The sequence below is a fragment of the Lynx canadensis genome, chromosome D4 (genome assembly GCF_007474595.2).
Source record: "Lynx canadensis isolate LIC74 chromosome D4, mLynCan4.pri.v2, whole genome shotgun sequence".
Lineage (NCBI taxonomy): Eukaryota > Metazoa > Chordata > Mammalia > Carnivora > Felidae > Lynx > Lynx canadensis.
The window spans coordinates 49,935,657-49,952,927 of record NC_044315.2 but is presented as its reverse complement, the minus strand read 5'-3'; the positions used below and the strand labels follow the sequence as shown (position 1 = coordinate 49,952,927).

Genomic DNA, 17,271 nt, shown 5'->3' with positions numbered 1-17,271 from the left:
AGCATAACTTTCTTAATTGTGTAGTCTATGATGGTGGTACGTGAAGTTCTTAAATTAGACTAAAACCCCAGATCCATTTGGGTGAAGATACCAAAATTTAGATATATTAAAAAAAAAAAGTGCATCTGCGTGAGAATTTTTTTTTTTAAGTTTGGGTGTTAAATTATGTCGTAAATAAAGTCGGTAACCAAACAGAAGATCTGGAAGAAATACTTGAAAGATACGACAATCCTAATAGTAGTGAAAGCTGGTTTCAGGACAAAAAGATTTATGCAAGACAGTTAAAGGCAGTTGATAATAATGTGAAATCCATAAAGATGATCTAACAGGAATATATGCCGTACATATGCCACGTATATGTGCATTTCCTGTATGTAGCTGTTATAAGGCAAAAACTACAGGAATCGTGAAACCAGAAGTGCAGGAGTAATAGGAACTTGATTTTATCTCTCTCATCTATCTAATGTAAATCACTTGGTTAAAAAATAAATCAGGATATTGAACACCTAAATAAATTAATTGATATAGACCATATTCTGTATTCTGAAAACAGAGCATATCTTCTGTGGAGTATCCAGAAAAGTTGTTAATGAGGTCGGTCATAAAAGCTCAATAAAATTCTCAAAGAACTATTGTCCTGACTTTAGAGCAATAAACTAAAATGAACAAAAAGGATGTGGAAACTCACTGCCTACATATTTTAAAACTCAACAGCTTTTAGGTTAAAGAGCAGTTATAAACTGTCTAAAAACTAACAATAAATAAAAAACTAACCAGCTCTATGGGATACAGCTAAAGTAGTACTTGGAGGAAAATCTTGCCTTAAATATAGATAACTAATCCCCAAATTAAAATAAGTGAACTAAGTATCAATTCAAGAAGTTAGGAAAAAAAAAAAAAACCACAATGAAATAAACTTAAAAATAAATGCATACAGATAAAATGGCATACTTAATTGTGAAAATCTGCTCGGTTTCTTTCTAAGATTGGATCAAACAAAAATACCTACTCATTACTCTTTTTCAGCAATGTACTGGAAGTCCCAACATGTTCAGTGAAGCAATAAAAAGAAATAAAAGTCGCATAGATTAGAAGGAAAAAGTAAAACTCCCTATTTGCACAGGACTTAATGTGTTAATCTGTTGGGGTGCTATAACAAAATACCACAGACTGGATAGTTTATAAACAGAAATTTATTTTTTAGTTCTGTAGGCTAGAAGTCTGAGATAAGGGTGCCAGTATGATTGGGAGAGGGCTCATCTAGCCAGATTGCAGATTTCTTGTATTCCCACATGGTGCAAAGGGCTGTGAGATATGTGGAAAATGTTTTATAAACGATATAATCTGTGTCTGGCTGGCTTGGTTGGTAGAGCATGCAGCTCTTGATCTGGAGACATGAGTTTGACCATGAAGATTACTATTAAAAAAAAAAGAGAGAGAGACAGATAATCCCATTCAGGAGATCTCCAGTCTCATGACCTAACCACCCCCAAAAGGTTTCACCTACTAATACCCTCAATGTCGAGGATGAGGATTTCAGTATATGAACTTTGGAGGGGACAGAAATCTTCAGACCATGACACAAAAAGCATCTATGTAGAAACATCTCAAGAATTTACCAAAACACTCCCAGAACACAAATATGGTAGACAGAATAGTGACTTCTCTCCAGAGATGTCTATGTTCTAATCTCTAGAACATAAGGAATATGTTAATTTACATGCAGAAAGGAACTTTGCTGATATGATTAAATTAGGAATCTTGAGATAAGATTATCTTGGATTAACCAGTTAGGACAAGTGTGATCACAAGAATTCTTTTTTTTTTTTTTTTATGTTTTTATTTATTTTTGAGACAGAGACAGCATGAGTGGGGGAGGGGTAGAGAGAGAGGGAGACACAATTGGAAGCAGGCTCCAGCCTCCGAGCTGTCAGCACAGAGCCCCTCAGAGCCCGATTCGGGGCTCCAACTCACAAACTGTGAGATCATTGACCAGAGCCGAAGTCAGATGCTTAACAGACTGAGTCACCCGGGTGCCCCACAAGAATCCTTCTAAGAGGGTAGTAAAAAGATCAAAGGCTTCCCAAAGCGATGGGATGACATAAGCAGAGGTTTCAGTGATGTGCTTGGAAAGGAGTCACAACCTAAGGCGTGTAGGGCGACTTCTTAGAAACTGGAAAAGACAAAGAAATAGATTCTTCCTTGGAACCTCCAGAAGGAAGCATCACTACCTACACCTTGATTCTCCTGTGCTAAGACTCCTTTGGGATTTCTGAATTCCGGAAGAGTAACAGAATAAGCTCATGTTGTCCTAAGCCACTAAATGGGTGGTAATTTGTTACAGTGGCAATAGAAAACTAATGCAAGGTATCTGATTAAAATGTAGATAGGGGCGCCTGGGAGGCTCAGTCGGTTAAGCGGCCGACTTCGGCTCAGATCATGATCTCGCCGTCCGTGAGTTCAAGCCCTGCGTCGGGCTCTGTGCTGACAGCTCAGAGCCTGGAGCCTGTTTCAGATTCTGTCTCCCTCTCTCTGACCCTCCTCCGTTCATGCTCTGTCTCTCTCTGTCTCAAAAATAAATAAACATTAAAATTTTTTTTTTTTAAAATGTAGATAGAAGCCAGAATTATAGATGGTTTGCCTGGAGCCATAGAGAGGTTTTGTTTAATTTAAACATGTAAAAATTTCAAATCGTTTCTAACATTTAAAAACCAAGTGACATCCCACTAAAAAATCTGTATTTTTTGAAAAATCAGATCAACAACTTTTCCTAGGAGTGCAGAAAATTATTTGGACCTGAGTGTAGCTATTGTCTTTTTGTCTGGTATGTATGTATTTCATTGTGCTACACAGTACTTCATTTGCCTGAATACTTAATGTACAAAATATCTATAAAATGAAACTCTGATTGAAGGAGAAATACAGGAGAGCCAAAAGGTTGACGTTGGAACCAATTATGTCAGTTTGTCAGTGTCTTATCAACTGAGACATATACCTTTTTTCATCCCAATTTTAATGAATAAAAATAATTTCAAATTGGTCCAGCTAAAGTAATCTATGTTACTAAAATATATGGAAATTTGATACTTTATTTTAATGGGCGACCTATGTGCTTTTATTACAGCTTTTATTGGAAGCTTCTTAGGATTGTCTAAGAAGCTATAAAGTTACAATTTTCAATATAAGGTGTATATGTATGGGTACGTGTATGTATATGGTATTTAATATGCCCTATGTAAATTAATCTTTTTTTAACTACCAGAAATAACAAGAAGGCAGAAGCAGTAGTTGTAAGAAATTTTTGACAGTGTGTTACTTTGAAATTTGAAACTAATGAGTGTTAACTTGTAGCAATTTTTATAGAAGTGGGATTTAGGAACTGTAAAGATAAAACTGTAGTTTCTAAATATCTTCATTTTCAAAAGGGTGAGGGATGGGGTTTTCACTTTAGTTCACCTTAGGTAAGCAAATGAACAAATTTATATTAACAGATAGTCCAAAAACCTCAGCATCTCTAGTTTTGCAGTGTTTTAGAACTGTTGGTATTATGACAAGATTTGTAAATGTTACAGATTATGACAGTTGCTTAACAATAACAATAATTTTAAGTAAATAAAGTAATATAGAGGCCTGGCATTAGAGTGCTGTCTCCATTTGGAATGTGCTAGAAAAAGCTTTATAGCTAAAATAGCACTAAAAATGAGGACAGGTATTAGCTCAGCCTATAATGTAAGATGATTATGCTCTAAAGAATATGTTTGTAATGATATTTAAATCTTCAATAGTGCAATAAAATAATCAGGATTGAAGTTTTATATATAAAGAATAAAAATACAAACACTTTAAGGAGATCTTAGCAGTATTTTAGAATTGTTCTCATAAATAACTTTTCATGAGTCTTAGGTTAATGTGTTTTTAGTGAGTGATATTGAGGGAGGATGTAGTGGAAATGAAACTGTGTTTTCCTACAGATAATAAGTATTGTTGAGATAATATCACAGTTCTAGAAGATAAAGAAATGAAAAAATCCAGATTCTCAAAATAATGTATACCACAAAGTAGTTCCTATATGAGTGTTATAGAAATATTGTTCCTGGTCACTGCTACTTTCTTAGAGAATGGGCATACTCTAAATTAGCTATAACTGGATTCCCATTTTGGATGATTAACTTAAAAAAAAAAACAAGATATTTCTAAATAGGCTTTAGGGATTTTAGGTAACATAAAAATTGGACCATTTTATGTTCACTAGAATATTTAAAACAGTGAATAAAATTAACATGAAATTGTTTTTATAAAATGAATAATTATTGGTAGGAATTATTTTAAATCTCCTTTTTTTTTATTACATCTGTTTTGTGCATCTCAAATGTGAATATTTTTGTTTAAAATGGAATACATGGTGGGGGGGTGTCCCTGGGTGGCTCAGTCACTTAAGTGTGTGACTCTTGATTTCAGCTCAGGTCATGGTGTTACACTTTGTGGGTTTGAGCCCCTATGTTGGACTCTGCCCTGACAGCGTGGAGCCTGTTTGGGATTCTCTCTCTCCCTCTCTCTTGGCCCCTTCCCCCTTAAAAATAAACTTAAAAAAATGGAATACGTGGGTATTAAATATAAGTGGTTGAAAAGATCAAGTTGGCTGGTGAGAATGCAAACTGGTGCAGCTACTCTGAAAAACAATATGGAGCTTCCTCAAAAAATTAAAAATAGAACTACCCTATGATCCAGCAATTGCACTACTAGGTGTTTATCCAAGGGATACAGAGATGCTGTTTCAAAGGGGCACATGCACCCCAATGTTTATGGCAGCACTATCAACAATAGCCAAAGTATGGAAAGAGCCCAAGTGTCCATCGATGGATGAATGGATAAGATGTGGTGTGTGTGTGTGTGTGTGTGTGTGTGTGTGTGTGTGTGTGTGTATGTATCCATATGTATGTACATATACACATACATACATAGGTATCCATATGTGTATATACGTATACATATATACACACACACAATGGAGTATTACTCAGCAATCAAAAAGAGTGAAATCTTTAAATCTTGCAACTACGTGGATGGAACTAGAGGGTATTATGTTAAGCAAAATTAGTCAGAGAAAGACAAATATCATAGGACTTCACTCATACAAGGACTTAAAGACACAGAACAGATGAACATAAGGGAAGGGAAGCAAAAATAATATAAAAACAGGGAGGGGGACAAAACATAAGAGACTCTTATATATGGAGAACCAACAGAGGGTTATTGGAGGGCTTGTGGGAGGGGGCTGGGCTAAATGGGTTAGGGGCTTTAAGGAATCTGCCCCTGAAATCATTGTACTATATGCTAACTAACTTGGATGTAAATTTAAAAAAAAAAAAAAAAAAGAAGAAGATCAAGTTGGTGTCATCTACTAGTTACAATGTACTGGTTACTATGCACAGTATACTAGATTTTAGTACACTGTAATAATTATATCTCTTAAATAGCTTTAAGCTATTCTACCCTTCAAAATAGGAGTAGCTTCCTGTTTACTGCTGTTAATGGTCACTTGAGGGTTAGGCACTTTAGTGAAGATAGAATGCAAGAAGCGTATAGTGCTTAGATATAGGTGAGTTAAGTGACTACTTTGCATTAATATATTTATTCTTGAAAATATTGAGCTATTCCTCTGGCTTGGTCAGTTGTCTTCTTGAGAGCAGCAGCTAGAACTGTGCTGTGTGACCACTCTTCTGTTGCTGAACCTTAGCAGTGATGTGTGATAGAACTTTGATGCTGTATGTCAGTTAGAGATTAACATCTGCTTTAGTTTTCCTACTGAGCTATCCTAACACAGCTACTACTGAGGATATTTGAAACAGGGCTCATGAGCAAATGGCTAAGAAAGAATTCTTGAGATGTTTTTGCTGCAAAATGGTGGTTTGATTGTAGTATGACGACAGGACCCAGGAGCAGAAAGAGCTGTTTTGGGATTGTGAAGAGTGACTGATTATATACTTTAAAGTTTGTGAAGAGAAGGGGGATAGAGATAAAGTAAGTTTCTAAGAAGTTTGGAAGTAAGGCTTTCAGGACCTTGAGGGGTTGACTGCTGTTGAGGTAAGGTTACCTTTAGTCTTTAATAAAAGGTAAACATGAAGACACAAGATAGCCATGAGGTCCTTGAGGAAGGTCATGTCCTTCATGTTTCAGGTGTCTATCAGTGGGCTGCAGGCTGTAAGGAAATTTTTTTTAATACATTTTTTTTAATGTTTATTTACTTTTGAGAGAGAGACAGACAGACAGACAGGGTGTGGGCAGGGAAGGGGCAGAGAGAGAGGGAGACACAGAATCTGAAACAGGCTCCAGGCTCTGAGTTGTCACCACAGAGCCCGACGCGGGGCTCGAACCCACGAATCGTGAAATCATGACCTGAGCTGAAGTCGGACACTCAACTGACTGAGCCACCCAGGCCCCCAGGAAATTTAACTTAGACTATATTTCTCTTGCCTTTGTTTCCCTCATTGCTTACCACCTTTAGTTTTTAATAAGGGAAAAACATCCATGTCCTTTTTGATGAATTAGAGCTACCCAGTAGGTTCAGCTCATCAAACAGGCAATAGTATTCAGCCAAATGCTAAGTTTTCAGTAAATGTCAATAAAACTGAACTTGTTGGGAATAAAAGAATCTTCCACAAACTACTGTTACTAAACTTCAGAAAAGTAAAGTATTTGAGGTCACCTGGGTGGTTCAGTCAGTTAAGCGTCCCACTCTTGATACTGGCTTAGGTCGTGATCTTGACATCATGGGATTGAGTCCTGCATTGGTTTCTGTGCCCAACAATGGAGCCTGCTTGGGATTCTCTCTACCCCTCATCCACTTTTTCTTTGTCTCAAAATAAATATTAAAAAAAAAAAAAAAAGGAAAAGTATTTGAGCAAAATTTACGGTGCTCTGGAGCATTGGATTAATGGGCAAAATAATACATAAGTAAGCATTTTTTAAAAAATTTTTAAAAATGTTTTTATTTATTTTGAGACAGAGAGAGACAGAGCATGAGCAGGGGAGGGGCAGAGAGTGGGGGAGACACAGAATCCGAAGCAGGCTCCAGGCTCTGAGCTGTCAGCACACAGCCCGATGCGGGGCTCGAACTCACAGACCGCAAGATCATGACCTGAGCCTAAGTCGGACGCCTAACTGACTGAGCCACCCAGGCGCCCCATAAGTAAGCATTTTAATCAGTGAATAAAAAAAATAGGTCTCAGGTAGACCCAAGACTAGAGCCCTTTGGGAATGATGCTCTTCAGAAAATGACCTGTGATTCACCTGACTCACATGACCCATTTATGCTTTGTACCAATTACTTATTTATGTGTTTAGCTCTGTTTTGGAAAATTTTGTACAATGAACCTTCGCATACCTAACCCATTTGTCCCCTTCCATATTATTTTAAAACCCCTCCTCCCAATTTCTTCCAATTTGATAACTGAAGCAGATCTTGACCCAGTTACCTTTTTGTGTGTGTGTGATTTTATAGTTGTTTTTTTTTTTTTTTTTTCAAGTTAGATAACATATAGTGTAGTCTTGACTTCAGGAGTAGAATCAAATGATTCATCACTTTCATACAACACCCAGTGCTCACCACAACAAGTGCCCTCCTTAATGCAATCATCACCCATTACCCTTCCCGGCCCCTAACACTAAGTTCTCTGTATTTAAGAATCTCTTATGGTTTGCCTCCCTCTCTGTTTCTGTCTTATTTTTCCTTTCCTTCCCCTCTGATCATCTGTTAAGTTTCTCAAATTCCACATATAAGTGAAGTGTGATATCTTTCTGTGACTGACTTAGTTTGCTTAGGATAACACCCTTGACTTCCGTCCACATTGTACAAATGGCATGATTACGTTCTTTTTCATTGTCAAGTAGTATTCCATTGCATATATACACCACATCTTCTTTTTTTTTTTTAATTTTTTTTTAACGTTTATTTATTTTTGAGACAGAGAGAGACAGAGCATGAATGGGGGAGGGTCAGAGAGAGGGAGACACAGAATCTGAAACAGGCTCCAGGCTCTGAGCTGTCAGCACAGAGCCTGACGCGGGGCTCGAACTCACAGACCGCGAGATCATGACCTGAGCCGAAGTCGGCCGCTTAACCGACTGAGCCACCCAGGCGCTCCATACACCACATCTTCTTAATCTATTCATCAGTTGATGGACATTTGGGCTCTTTCCATAATTTGGCTATTGTTGCTGGTGCAACATTGGGGTATATGTGCCCCTTCAAATCAGCACTCCTGTGTCTTTTGGATAAATTCCTACTAGTGCAATTGCTGTTGACCCAGTTATTTTTAAATGTTAAGCAGATTGGCACCTCTCCAGAATCTCTAGAACATTCTTTAGAATGGGAGGAAGTGAACTTCTCACAGGTCTCAGATGGGATCTTCAGTTGAATTGCAACTTAATTTCCCCATAAAGAACTTTGAGGGACTTGGGAAGCATTGTTTGTGGTTTTGTAACTTCTCTCCACACAAGACAATGAGTATTCTTTGTGTTACAGAAACCTAATTAAAAAAAAAAGTTTTTTTTTTTTTAATGTTTATTTTTGAAGGAGAGACAAAGCATGAGTGGGGAAGGGGCAGAGAGAGAGGGAGACACAGAAACCTAGCAGGCTCTAATCTCTGAGCTGTCAGCACAGAGCCCAACTCAGAGCTCAAACTCCCAACCATGGATCATGACCTGAGCTGAAGTCAGTCCCCCAACCTACTGAGCCACCCAGGCGCCCCCAGAAACCCAATTTTTAAATTGTATCTGTTGTCATTTTTATTGTCTGTCAGTTTACTGCCTCATCTTGCTGCTCAAGGACTTGATTAGATGTTAGCAGGTATTTTTCTTTTTTCTGCTATTTCCTTATCACTATTTTAAAGTTAAGTTTTTCTTAATCACTTAACTGATTCTCTTTGTATTAATTGCCCTTTCTAGTTCATTTGAAAAATAAATTCACTGATGTTCACAGTGTGCTAATCTGGTTGTTGATGACTGTCTCCTAATATCTCTAATACATGTGTGAACTTGTCTAATACACGTGTGAACTTCAAATACTCCATTTGAAGTGTTTGCTTACCAAGAGTCATTCATGTTTGTTTCCAGTTCAGTTATGGTAGTTGCATAATTTAGTTAAACATATAAACAGAGGAAATACCAATATGAAAAGAATAGTTGATAAGTTGATTGCTTTGAAAAACTCAGAGTGGAGTTATTAAAAAAGTTACCAGTTAGCTATGGGATAACAATTAAAAGTATGGGGAACATTGAATAATTATAAAGGCTGATTTTTTTTTGCACTCAGATTTTTGCACCTTAAATAAGCCAAAAGTAGAAATAGTTTATGTGACTAGGATGAAACTGACCTGTGTTCTGTGAATTCACAATAAAGGTAAGGCTGTGGCCTTAGATGCAAAGATTGGTGAAGGAAGGTAACAGTTCTGTTTTATGTTAACCTAAAATGCTTCAATTATATATAACTTAAAGGTGCTTCCCTGTGTTAATAAGATTTTTTTTCCAGGCAAATGACATTACTTGTCTCAGTTAGAAAAAAGGAATTACACTGTATTAGGTTTGTTTTTATTTTTGTTTACTTTTATTATGAAAAGTTTCAAGGGTATAGAAAAGTACAGAGAATAATAGTGTAATGACACTCCCATATACCTATTGGCTAGATTTAGTGATTATAGCAATTTTCAATTTTCCATTTTGCTTCATCTTTTTTCTTGAAGTATTATAAAGCAAATTATAGTAATTTTGAATATTTGTGTGAATTTCTAGAAAATAAGGACATTTTCCCACATAACCATGTATCTAGTGTCTCTTATTTAAGAGCTTATTTATTTGAATGCATGTACATAGTACAAAAGTTTTTAAAATATATAGTGAAAATAAATCTTTTTCCTTTTACCCATTTCCTCCCTTCCCGTTCCTGCAGGAACAGTAAGCCAGGTTCTTGTGTATCCTCCCAGAAATATTCCATAGTTTACAAATATATGTGTGTATGTATTTTTTCTTTTCACACAAAATGGCAGCATATTGTGCAAACGATTCCATACCTTTCCCACTTAATTTTTTCCATATAATAGAATGTCTTTCCTTGGGTTTTGTTCTACCTAGTACATGTAAGGCTTCCTGTATATACCTGTATACTATTCCATTGTTGTACGTAGCAAAAATTTAATGGTCTATTGGTGGACATTTAAGTTGTTTACTCTTTTGTTACTACAAATGTTATAAATATTTCCGTATATAAGTAATGTTGTTCCTCTGTTTTATGTGTAGCATAAATATCTAGAAGTTAATTATTGAGTCAGATGTTTGCACATTGGAAATCTTTAAAGATTTTGCCATAATTGACTTACAGAGTTTTAACTGATTTGTACCTCTACATGTGGAGTGTATGTGTTCCTACTCTTTAATTTTGATCTTTGTTCATTTGATAGATTAAAAAAATAGTATCTCTGGGCACCTGGGTGGCTAAGTTGGTTGAACATCTGACTTTGGCTCAGGTCATGATCTCGCAGTTCTTGAGTTTGAGCCCCATGTTGGGCTTGCTACTGTGAGTACAGAGCCTACTTGGGATTCTCTGTCTCTCTCTCTCTCTCTCTCTGCCTCTCCCACACTCATGCTCTCTCAAAAATAAAAATTAAAAAAAGATAGCATCTCATTGGAATTTTAATTTGTATTCTCTTATTATGAATGAATAACCATCTTTCGACACATAGAGCTGTTGGAGTTTTCTGTGAACTCTCATTTTTTTATCCTTTGTATGTAGTTGGAAGACTTTGGTCTTTTTAATATACTGTTGGTGATATGGGTTGCAATTATTTTTTGCTTGTTGCTTTTTTAAAAAATACTTTTAAGGCTTTTACTTTTTTTTGCATGCATAAATATTTCATGTTTATATAGTCTAATTTTGTTATTTTATTATATTTTCTGCGTTTTATTTTATATTTAGAAAAGGCCTTCTCTATTCTGAAATTATAAAAAGTATTCTTCATATTTTCTTTTAGTACTTTATGGATTTTTTAAATGTTTAAATCTTTGATTCATTTGAAATTTATTTTGGTCTAAGTTTTAAGGTCGGGCTCTGACGTACTCTTTTAATTTTCATTTTGCCATACTCCTCTTTATAATCATCAAGAATTCCCTTAGAATATTGTTTTCACAATTCTTGATTAGACTGTTCTTACTCAGTAAATTTGATCTGTGTATTTATTTCCTTAATTTCTTTTTATTCCCTCCTTTGTTTTCTGTTACAAACTTGTGTGAATCTGTACTTCCATTAATTTTTTTTAAGTGAATAGCCAAATACATGGGCATGGTTTAAAAACTATAAATAGTACCATCCTTCCATGCCGCTGTGATGGTGTGCATGAATGCCTTGGCACATGCTTTCAAGAGCATTGGCAGCACCAAAAAATTGAAGTAAAAACAATGCCAAAAAGTGGGACAAACGCCATGTTCTGGGGTCTTTCTAGGCCATGCTCCAAAGTCATAGTCCGTTTTCCAACTGTGATGATGAAGCATGGTTACATTGGCAAACTTGAAATCATTGATAACAGAGCTGGGAAAATCGTTTGAATCTCACGGGCAGGTTAAACAAGTGGGCAGTGATCAGGCCCAGATTTGATATATGACTCAAAGATCTAGGAAAATGGCAGACTAGTCTGCTCCTGTCCCACCAGATTGCTTTCGTTGTACTGACAACCTCAGCTGGCATCATGGACCATAAAGAAGCAAGATATAAACCCACAGAAGGGACAATCCTGGGATTCTTTTTTCTGAGTGTGTAGTACATATGTGCAAATAAAATGCCTCAGTGGGGAATATAATTCAAACAGTACAAAATAGTACAAAAAGGTATACAGTTAGAAATGTTTCCTGCCTTTTCATTCCCATCTGTCTCAGGCCTTCCCTTTCTTGTGGAATATGCGTCTTTTGTTGTCTGTCATGCCTGTCTTTTCATTGAAATTCCAATTTTTAAAATAATTCTGTCTTGATGCTTTAAAAGCATAAGTTTATCCAAGAAGAAGGAAGTACTTTTCTCTGGGGCCTTGAGATCAAATTCAGAGTGAAAACTGACTTTATGCTTTGAGATACATGTTAGCCATATGAATATGTATATGGCTACGGCTACCTGTAATTTTTAGGTATTACTACATGGAGAAGTATTTCTGCAGGTAGTAGCAAGTCTAAATAAATGCAGAGAGTCAAGGTTGTAGAATTAAACTGCCTGCATAATTTAAATTTAATAATGCCTGCCAGCATAACTCCACAGCTTGCTGTCTCTCTGATGTTTGGCATGTTACTTAAATCTGGAGAATAGGGGTAATATCAGCACCTAACCTATAGGATTTTGATGGTGATTAAGTGAGAAAAAGATTGTAAGGTGGTTAGAATAGTACCTGTTACATGGTAAGCATTGATAAAAACACGTTGCTGTATTTGCTTTGGGATTTTTACTCTGAATCTGGAATAATAAGTATTCCTAAAATTTCACTTTACACTGCTGAGTATTGGGGATTTCCCCCACATTTTTTTAAATGAAAGCCTGAGGAATGTGAAATAATTCATTGTGATTTTTAATTATTTTTCTTTACTGTTGCTTTTTAAAAAACAATTTGTTGCTTACAAGTGTCTAAATTTTTAAGTTGTTACAAAAAATAGTTTAAGAGGAAGCTACTGTACATATATTTTCAAGCATAAAAGGATTTTTCTAACAAATGGGATCAATTTGTTATGTTGACATTACTGTTTATAAGCTCAATTCTCTTAGACATATATGAATATAAAGGATTGACTGTGCTTTTAGGCTAGTAAATGGTAATAAATTGGTTATCTTATTTTACCACTTATGTTCTCATATCCTTTATAAATTGCTGTTAGGCCATAATACTTAGGTGTAGACTATTCTACATAATAGGGTAGGTTTATCAGAAATGAAAGGATACGTTTTTCATGAAACCTTCACAAAAAGTATTACTAATCATTGACAGTGTTGTGACCTAATTCTTAGACTCTACAAAGTAGTAACATGTTTGCACATCTTATAAGTTTGTACCTTTATTTTTTTGTATAAATTTTTTTTTTTAATGTCTATTTGAGAGAGAGACAGTGCACGATCAGGGGAGGGTCAGAGAGACGAAGACAGAAACTGAAGCAGGCTCCAGGCTCTGAGCTGTCAGCGCAGAGCCTGATGCAGGGTTCGAACTCATGAGTGGTGAGATTCTGACCTGAGCCCAAGTCAGACCCTTCCCTGATGATCGGAGCCACCCAGGCACTCCCATAAGTTTGTACCTTTAAATGCACTTACAAAGTAATCTCATGCTAATTCCTTGAAAACATAGAAATATAGGGATACAACAAAAAGAAAAACCTCTTTGATTTCCTTTAGTCAATTTTATATAGACTATAGCCCCCTATTTAGGGAATTGTCTCTTCACAGAAACAGAGTTGCAGGGGGCCAGTTATACCATGAATCCTTAGAGAATCATGGATCAGAGAAAAACTGGAGTTTACTGTGACTCTTTGCTTAATGTTACTTGGAGAGAGGAAATGGAGAAAAGAGTTAAATTTTGCTGTCTTTTGCTGAAGGAATTTGTTGAGGGACACAGTGGAGATACGGATTTATTTGCTTCGTGGAAAAGCCCTTTGAGAAATATTAAGATTATTTTGCCCCATTTCTTAGTTTTTGAAGGTGACAGTTTACCACTATATGATTCAATATTTTTGAGCCTGCTCTAAGACTTTTGTGGTATTTCAATTAAAAAAAATTTAAGGTATAATTTAGATATAGTACAATTCACCTTTTTTTGCTATACAGTTCTGTAAATTTGGACAAATGGATGGTAATTTATCTACCACCATAATCACAATATAGAATAGTTCTATCACACTAACAATTTCCTCCATGCCTCTTTGTAGTCTTCTCCCTCCATCCCCAACCCCTGTAAACCCCTGATCTGATTTCTGTCCCCATACCTTTTCTTTTTCTAGAGTGTCATATGGATGGAATAATACAGTATATAGCCTTTTGAGTCTGGCTTCTATCACTTAGCACAATGCATTTGAAATTCATTTGTGTTGTGTATATCAATCGTCCCTTCCTTTTTATTGCTAAGTAGTTAGTGTTATATTGTGTGGGCTTACTATAGTTTATTAATCCACTCCCATTTGAGGTAATCTTCTAAACCAAAATAATGACCCTCCAAAGGTGTTTATATTCTGACTTCAGAACCTGAGGACAGGTTACTTTATTTGACAAAAGGAACTTTGCAGATTTCGTTTAGGTTAAGGACTTTGAGATGGAAAGCGTATCCTGGATTATCCAGGTCATCCTAATTTAATTCTATGAGTTCCTAAAAGTTGAAGAGGAAGACAGAAGAGGTCAGAGACATCTAACATGAGACATCACTAGAATCTGGGCATGATCCTCAGCTTGCAGCCAGCAAGGAAGCAGGGACTTTGGTCCTGCAACCTCTGTGAACTGAATTCCGCCAACAGTCCAAAGGAGCATGAAATGAATTCTCCCCTAGAGCATCCAGAAAGGAATGCATCCCTGTGGACACTTTGATTTGAGTCCAGTGAGACCCATACCAGATTTAGGACCTACAGAACTCTAACATGGTGCATAATGTTGTTTTAAGCTATCAGGTTTGTCGTAATTTGTTATGGCAGCAATAGAAAATTAATAAAGCGACATTTGAGCTGTTGACAATTTATGATGATTTCAAATAAAGCCACTATACATGTTCACACACAGGTTTTTGTGCGAACATAACAAGTTTTAATCGTCCTTGGTCAAGTACCTAGGAGTGGGGGTTCCTAGGGCATGTTGGCATCCTTGCTGATACTGTGTATGAGAGTTCCATTTGTCTGCTGTTTTGTTTTTTTTTTTTAATTTTTTTTTTTTTAACGTTTATTCATTTTTGAGACAGAGAGAGACAGAGCATGAATGGGGGAAGGTCAGAGAGAGAGGGAGACACAGAATCTGAAACAGGCTCCAGGCTCTGAGGCGTCAGCACAGAGCCTGACGCGGGGCTCGAACTCACAGACCGTGAGATCATGACCTGAGCCGAAGTCGGCTGCCCCACCGACTGAGCCACCCAGGCGCCCCTGTCTGCTGTTTTGATTTTAGCCATTTTAATATATGTGTAGTGGTGTGGCATTGTGGTTCCAAATTTGCATTTCCTTAATAACAAATGACATTGAACATATCTATTATTGTGTTTATTTGCATCTGTATATCTTCCTTGGTCAAGTGACTATTAATTTTTTAACCACTGATCTGATTTTTTATATTGGGTTCTTTATTTTTTATTTTCATTACTGTGATTTGAGAGGTTTTTGTTTGTTTGTTTTTTCAGAGCAGGAGTTGGGGAGAGGGGTGAAGGGTCAGGGGAGAGACTATCCATGCTCCGCATGGAGCCTGATGCAGGGCTCAGTCTTGGGACACTGGGTTCATGACCTGAGCTGAAATTAAGAGTTTGACGCTCAGCCAAAAGAGCCAACGAGGCGCCCCTTGAGAGTGCTTTATATACTCTGAATACAGTCCTTTATCAGATACGTGGCTTGCAAATATTTTCTCCCAGTCTTGCTTGTCGTGTATTCTGTCACCATCGCCTTAGAAGAGCAGATTTGTTTAATCTGGGGGAAATCCAATTTATCAACTGTTTTTATATATAGACCATGCTTTTGGTGAAATCTTTTCTTAACCCAAGGTCACAAAGGATTTTTTTCCTGCATCTTCTAAAGATTTTATAGGTTTACATTTTTTAAGTTTGTGATCATTTTGAGTTAGTATTTGTATATGATACAAGATACTGATTGAGAATTATATGCAGGGTGCCTGGGTGGCTCAAGTCAGTTAATTGTCTGACTTCAGCTCAGGTCATGATTTCATGGTTCATGGGTTTGAGCCCCACTTGTGGTTCTGTGGTGACAGCTCAGAACCTGGAGCCTGCTTCGGATTCTGTTACTCCCTCTCTCTGCCCCTCCCCCACTCATGCTCATTCTCTCAAAAAAGAAACATTAAAAAAATTAAAAAGAAAATTATATCCGTATGGATATCCAGTTGTACTTGTACCATTCGTTCAGTTTGTTAATTGCCTTTGTACTTTTGTTGAAAATCAGTTGACGATGTATATGTGGGTTTATTTCTGGGCTCTCTTTTGTTCCATCAGTACATATGTTCATCTTTTTTCCAATATCATAGCGTCTTCATTACTGTAGCTTTGTAGTCTTGAAATCTGATAATGTACATCCTTCAACTTTTTTTTTTTTTTTTCTGTTTTGGCTACTCCAGTTTCTTTGCCTGTTTCTTATTTTTAATAGTAGGAAGCTCATAGAATGATAGGCTGGCTTCTTTTAGCCTCTGTTTCTATTCCCTGGAATCTGGAGAGAATCCAGAGTTACACCTTTTGTTATGCCAATTTGCCTGATTGTCAGCTTTTGCCGAAATGGGAAGACACTGGCTGGTTGGTCTGGTTTCTTTATCCTTGAGGTATCTTCCTTTTGTATTTTTTTTGTTTTAATGTTTATTTCTTTTTGAGAGAGAGAGAGGGAGAGCATGAGTGGGGGAGGGAGGGAGAGAGGAAGGGAGGGGGAAGGAGAGAGAGGCAGAGACAGAGAAAGGGAGGGAGGAAATCCCAAGCAGGCCCCATGCTGTCTAGGCAGAGCCCATCCTGGGCTGTGAGGTCAGGACCTGAGCCGAAATCAAGAGTGGGACGTTTAACTGACTGACTCACCCAGGCACCCCCTGTGTATTTTTTATTTGGATAGAATTTGACTTTTTTCCCTTTTAAAAGTACCAGAAGTTGAAACTTTTGGTAATTCACATGTGTAGTGGTTCTTAAGTTCCACAGATCTCCCCAATGTATTACTCTGACTTAAAAAAAAATATCCTTTGAGTGTTGAGTTTTATAAGTTCTTTGTATATTTTGAATATTTGAATATATCCTTTTATTGGATATGTCATTTGTAAATATCTTCTCTTATTTCATAGGTTGACTTTTATTTTTGTTGATAGTTTCCTTTGCTGTGCTGAAACCTTTTATTTTGATGCAATCCCAATAGTTTATTTTCTATTTTGTTGTAAAAAAAAAAAAAAAAAGGTCAAGAGTGGAATTGTATTTGGGGTAAAAGAAAGTAAGTTGGACTTATACTGGTTGGAGGACTTAAACCCCAGAGGTGGGTATAAGGCTGTCTTATATTTCAAAGCCAAGATTGTAAATTAAGCTGCTTTAAGGAGGAGCACTG

The 17,271-nt window shown here is 36.6% G+C and overlaps 1 protein-coding gene and 1 pseudogene across 2 annotated transcripts in view; both read left to right on the top strand.

Annotated features, from left to right (window-relative positions):
- CAAP1 (caspase activity and apoptosis inhibitor 1) overlaps window positions 1-17,271 on the top strand; it is a 51,969-nt gene that overhangs the window by 12,716 nt on the left and 21,982 nt on the right. The window lies entirely within an intron of this gene.
- On the top strand, window positions 11,378-11,807 carry LOC115499902 (annotated as a pseudogene).